Source organism: Bombyx mori, chromosome 9, assembly GCF_030269925.1.
Source record: "Bombyx mori chromosome 9, ASM3026992v2".
Lineage (NCBI taxonomy): Eukaryota > Metazoa > Arthropoda > Insecta > Lepidoptera > Bombycidae > Bombyx > Bombyx mori.
Genome location: NC_085115.1, coordinates 8,421,338 through 8,427,337, shown reverse-complemented (window position 1 = coordinate 8,427,337; position 6,000 = coordinate 8,421,338). Strand labels below are relative to the sequence as shown.

Below are 6,000 nucleotides of genomic sequence, written 5' to 3'. Positions count from 1 at the left end.
ATCAGCCACTGATGAATTAAGAGTACGTAGTAATAATAATGGCTAGTGACAATTGCTCCTTGATAAATCTTTTGGCCAAAATCAATAAATAAAATTTTGAAATGATAATAATTTCTTTCCTAACTAATCAAGTTATATTGCCTAGAATTAGATGATTCTATAGTAGTATTAATTTATGTTCGCCTAATAAACAAATTAGCCAACGTTAGAAGCTTTTTGTGCAGTAAATAGGCAGTCGGATAACGTTTCTAATTGATTGATGGATTCGTTGCCGGCCTGTTACACGAGTTATTTCTCGAGCGTGAGGAGGAAACTTCTTCGACAGTATAATGTCGAGTTCGTATCGACCAAATCGATAAAAGATTTTTAATTGTATTTCCCACACTTATTACCGTACTATTAAAAAAATCAATGTAATAAGTAGATAAGAACAGGAAAGAATATTTGATTGACTAATGATTTTTTTACTAAGTATTTTTAGTAAGTAAAATAGTTAACATTTTTTTAGCTACTTCCATTAAGTGGAAAAACTGAAATCCCCGAAATAATTTCATGTTGGATAAGGCTAGATTCGAGAGTCGAAGATTTTGCAAAGATCGCAGTGCAAGTGGTAATGTTGCATAATGTGACGCGAGTTCAGCCAAAGTTTTCGTTATGGTATTTGCTACACCTAGCCAACAGGGGCATATGTTTTTCGATATGACGACGAACGTCAGGTGTTCATCCCTTGATCAAGTATTTAAAATGAATCCTGTATCCATTACGCAAGATTCAATTCGAGCGTAACCGGTTGTGTGTTATATGTTCTTTTGGAGTTGTAGCGACCGGAGCCCTCCCTCTCGGAAAGAGCGTTGCCAACAGCGAAGAGCACTTGAGACTCTGGCGAGCCGATCTGAGCGGCGATATTCGCGAACCCGAGGGTTCAATCGCTGCATCCCTTTTGCTCACAGTAGAGCGCGGCGTTAGGCGGGCGGGAGGCATCCGCACCGAGCCGCCGGCATCACTCACATCGTCTCGGTCTCCTCGGTCGTGTGTCCGATCCTATCCTCTCCGCGACGTACGATTTCTCCGAACCCCACCGGTAATAACTCGGGCGTACCGTGTTATACGCGATTTAAATGAAAACCTAATATCCCGATATCGTATTGTAAAATCTTAAGATCATTTACTAAGGTCCCTTGATTTTTATTAGACATCTTTTGAACTTTTTTTGAACTTTATGAACATCTAGCTAAGCTTTTAGAACTTTTGGAAGAGGGTGCAAATTAAGGATTATTTGGATTGTGGGTAAAAAAGTGACCGAAGTGGAAAGCGGTCGGCTGACAGCCTCCCTGTCTCATTTTCATCTGTCAAGCACTTGGTAAGTACCCGCTGCGTCCGCATTTTAAAACTCGCTTCATTCTCAATAGCTCTCTAAAAGATCATTCCGAGATAGTTTTGAAACTCTTAGAGTGATCGAGAAATAGAAACAATTTAAATGCTTGGTTTTTATTGTTGTTGTGCTTTAATATATTATGTGGAACGCTTTTACTTTGAACTTTAAACTTTTTCACATAGTATTTTTTCATGCTTTTTTATTATTTAAATTTTATGCATGTTTGGTTTTAATAATTTATATTAAATTCCTTTATCAATACGTACTTTAATAAACTTTATACCGTAATTTATCTCACATTATGATAAAATTTGAAGTAGCTTAGTTTAATATGTATGTTTTTTTTATTATTGCCTTTGTAGGCAGACGAGCATACGGCCAACCTGATGGTGAGTGGTTACCGTCGCCCATGGACTTCAGCAATGCCAAGGGTAGAGCCAAGCCGCTGCCTACCGTAACTGTGTTTGCTAATTTATTTATCATGTATTTTATAGGTTTTACGCTATAATACAGGGTTAAAATGCAAAATGTTTTATTACTAAAATATTGAACAGTTATAGCTATTTAACTTAATGCTTTATTATCCAAAAATTACTTCCGTATTTACTCTGAAACTTTATAGCATTTTCACTATAAAATATAAAATCACTCATCACTAGACAAGTAATATAAAACCAGATCCATGTGCATTAATAGATGGATACCGGTGGTACATATTTCGAGAGCTCATAAATATAGTAAATTAAATACCACAATTCATCTTGAGCCATGAGATCAATACATCTTGAGCCATCAGATCAAAGTATCAATTGCATAGTATGTCGATTATCTCACCTTTCTAACTACGAGACAATATAAACAGTTTTATCATATCTATAAATCTCCAGATTATATCTCCAGATAAATCCCCGTAATTATTCCCCTTTAAACGATCAAAATACAACAAAAAAATAAAAACGTTTTTAAAAATTAATGCTGAAACCAAGTAAGTAGCTGCGAATCAATAAATTTAAATTCAGTAAAAATTACGTTCTCTGATTATATTATTTACGTTATAGTTTAAATAATCGCGACAGAAATGCTACTTAATCATGTCTTTTTTTCCTAAAAAGCGTTTGGCCTCCCGGGAAAAGCTGAAATTTCCACCTTGTCCATATCAGTATCTTGCGACATGCCCTTAGCGCAATATATCAACTCTGGCGACTTCTTCAAACTATAAGGAGAATGAGTTTGCCAAGCAAATATACAGTATTTAAAAATAATGAAATACTGTAAATTTTTTAAATAAAACAAATATAATACAAGTCTGCTAATACATATTAATAGGCTATAAATAGGCAAATACAAAAAAAAATGTGTGGTGTCGTGGGACACTGGATAGGAATGAAGTTCCTTATTATAAAAATATTAATTTTTTTAAGTTCTATTCGAGGTATAAAGAAAATAATTATTCGGGTATACATTTTTATTATGATTTTTTTATCGATAAAAAAAAAATACTTTACAAAGTTATCAACTTTATTTTATTCACAATGATTTATGAAAAATATATATAAGAATAATATACAAAGAAACAGCTATTTATATGAATAGTAATAATAACCGTCATCGAGTAGACTATACATTAGACACTGTATAGCCATAATACTAGGACTATACATAAATAATAAAAATCTTACGTTACGGACTTTTTTCCCGATTAGGGTACCCCTCCGCATCGTCCCATAAGGAACTTCGTTCCAAAAAGTTCAGTACTTCAATTAATAGTAGTTCATATTGGTAATGGATTTCCTTACTTTCTTTGAAAAACGGTTACCGGAAAATATTTCAACAAAAATAACATAAACGAATCTAAGTCTTAAAGTTTCATTTTATATAGTCGAATTTCGACCATTGTGCGAACACTAATTGTAATAAATAGCATATCACAGTAAATGAGAAAGCTCTAAAATTGTTTTGCATATAAAATAGAGCGTCACTAACTTTTCCTTTTAGGCTCTTTATACTGAATTATATACGCAGGAGACGGAAAAATTGAGACGAATACCACTATTGGGACTGTACTGTAATGTGTAAGTTACACGGTCACGCCGACTGGGAATTACAGTTTATTCATATTTTATACTGGTGTAGCGGGATGTGTTCAAAGGCCGACTATGGCCGCAATTTTATGAGAAGGTATTCCTCAATACATACAATCTATTACCGGCAAGGAGGAAAAATTACTAGTTCATGACATAGGTTTTTCTTCGGGAAACGAATGGATGTGGCTGGGTGATGTATATCAGAAGACTTAATGGTATTTGCTGCGTGAAAGGTTGTTTTCTGGAAATTTTTTCACGACGTTTCTTATAAAAATGTTTGGAGTACATTTTTTATTAGAATGTCTCCAGAAATCTTTTTAGATCGCCGCCATAATTCAAAAAGCAACTAAAAGCCGAAAAGACCTTTTTGGTACCTCGTTTTATTAGTTTTAGTACGAATATTTGTCAAGGTAAAAGTCAGAGAACTTGGAATATAGCAACTTAGGCTATGAACTTGTGAGATATTTAGAGAAAGTCTCCTTACCAGTTGTTAAAGTTAATTAACAAAATTAACTTAGTTTAACTTATCTGAATTAATTAATTTATGATTAAATGAATTGCTGAATAAACTAATTTTGCTTTGTGGTCTCAAGGGATGTGATAATGGAATAGCGCAACCTTAATTTTTTCTCTATGTGTCGCAAAAAACGAGTAAGGGATACACCGGACAACGGACAGCAGCAATTTCTGGGTAGTATACCAGCTTACTGTGATCGCAACCGGCATTTACCGGAGGTAGATTATGTGATAAGCTGCTTGCGTAGATACCAATGCCTGTGCGTTCCGGCTTAAAGGCTAGGATAGCGGTTATTAAATTAAGCAGAGACTTGGACCTCATGACTCATGGTGGGTTACGAAATTGATCCCGGCCGTGAGCTACAAAATAAAGGCGATTTTTATGAGTTACTATTTTAAAAATACAAATTCCATTTAAATTTTTATTTACCGTCGCATCATATATTAAAAAGAAAAATATCCTATTTTTAAAATATTCTATTTTTCTTGTACATTAAATATCAAGAAATAAAAAAGAATATACTCTGAAATTGCAAAAATGTTCAGTCTCTGAAGTTTCATATGTTTTAGTGTACAGTTTGAAAATGAAGATAATTTAAATATCAGGGCTCCGTATCCAAATGAAAATAAAAAGAGCACCAAATCTTCCATCTGTCGATCCAATATTTACATATATGTCTATTTATCGTGACTATTATATAATATGAGATTTATCTTGATGGATTTCTGAATAAAACAGAATCGTATTACTATAAACTAAGCTATAATTAATAAATAATACTATAAATAGTAATTATGTTATTATTGTCGATGTCAAAATTTATGGAATTATGAAAATCAAACCTTTTGCCTAATATATAAGATAGATGTGGTCAAATATACGTTTCACATTAGCCTAAACTAACATAAAGACTCGATTGTGACCCTTCCACGACTATTTGACTTCTCAATATGCTGTGGACTAAGCCTAAGTACACATTTGACTTGTAGCAATGTCACGGCTAGAATAACTGGTGTGACAACTTACTGTAGTGAAACTTAGTACCGTGAAACGAAAGTTGTTCACGACACAAACAACATCTGTTTTTATTGAATGAAATGTAGGAGAGACCTAGATTCTAGAACTAAAACTTCATAGTTTTATCGTTTTATACATGAACCGAGAACCATTTCGAAATGTCGGATAATAAAATCATGAATTTAAATTACATATAATAGATTTTTATATGGAAAATATTATACTATTGCTTCATGGCACAAGAATGGGCATGAAGTTATTTAAACATATTTATAGCTGGCTTTTTTCCGCAACTTCGTTGGCGTGGAATAGTTACTTTCGCTAAATTTTATTCGCGGCTTCGTTTTTATTAATTTTTTTTCATTTTCATTTTCGTATAAGGTAGAAATATTTTGAACAATATAATGTTAAGGAGCTAATTATGGTACCAAAATCCCGTTCAAAAGAGGAGGTTATCAATACGACCACCATTTTTTATCTAGGTATATTTACCGATTTGTCGAGAATAATTGAACCGATTCTGATCATTCTTTTTTTCTTTTTTTGTTAGAAAGGGTAGACTTCCTGAATGGTCCTGTGATAATCAGAATCAGGAGGATCTGATGATAGGATCCTGGAGAAATCGAGAAAAAACTACAATTTTCTAAGCCTATCTTGAATTGATTTGGGTGTTTCTTGGTATTCTTCTTATTCTGTGCTGCCGCGAATCGGCCGGCCGGCACCTTGTACATAATTATTACGCGCTTGATCATTATTTTGCTGCGATCTTATTTTAAAACTGCGATATCTTCTAAAATACTCATTGAAAGCAACGATGTAAAGGTAAATTTCTTTTAAATGAAATACTTTTAATGAATAACGTATTTATTTGGATAAGGATTAATATCATCTTTATAAAAACACCTTAAAAACAATGCTTTATTTTAGAACAAATTTGGTTAGCATAAAAAAGGTTATAGTGATCTAGCCTTAAAATATAGACATATTATGCTGTCGCGGACTGTTTT

General features: G+C 33.2%; 1 protein-coding gene across 3 annotated transcripts in view; it reads left to right on the top strand.

Moving 5' to 3' along the window:
* Positions 1 to 1,002: 1,002 nt before the first annotated feature.
* The window catches only part of LOC101744309 (poly(rC)-binding protein 3), a 197,584-nt gene continuing 192,586 nt past the window's right edge, over positions 1,003 to 6,000 (top strand). The window contains exon 1 of one of the 3 annotated variants that reach the window (XM_062670094.1): positions 1,003 to 1,360. The gene's annotated coding sequence lies outside the window, so the exon portion shown is untranslated. The remainder of the gene's footprint in view (positions 1,361 to 6,000) is intronic. The other 2 variants (XM_038013065.2, XM_021346564.3) reach the window with 2 other exon arrangements.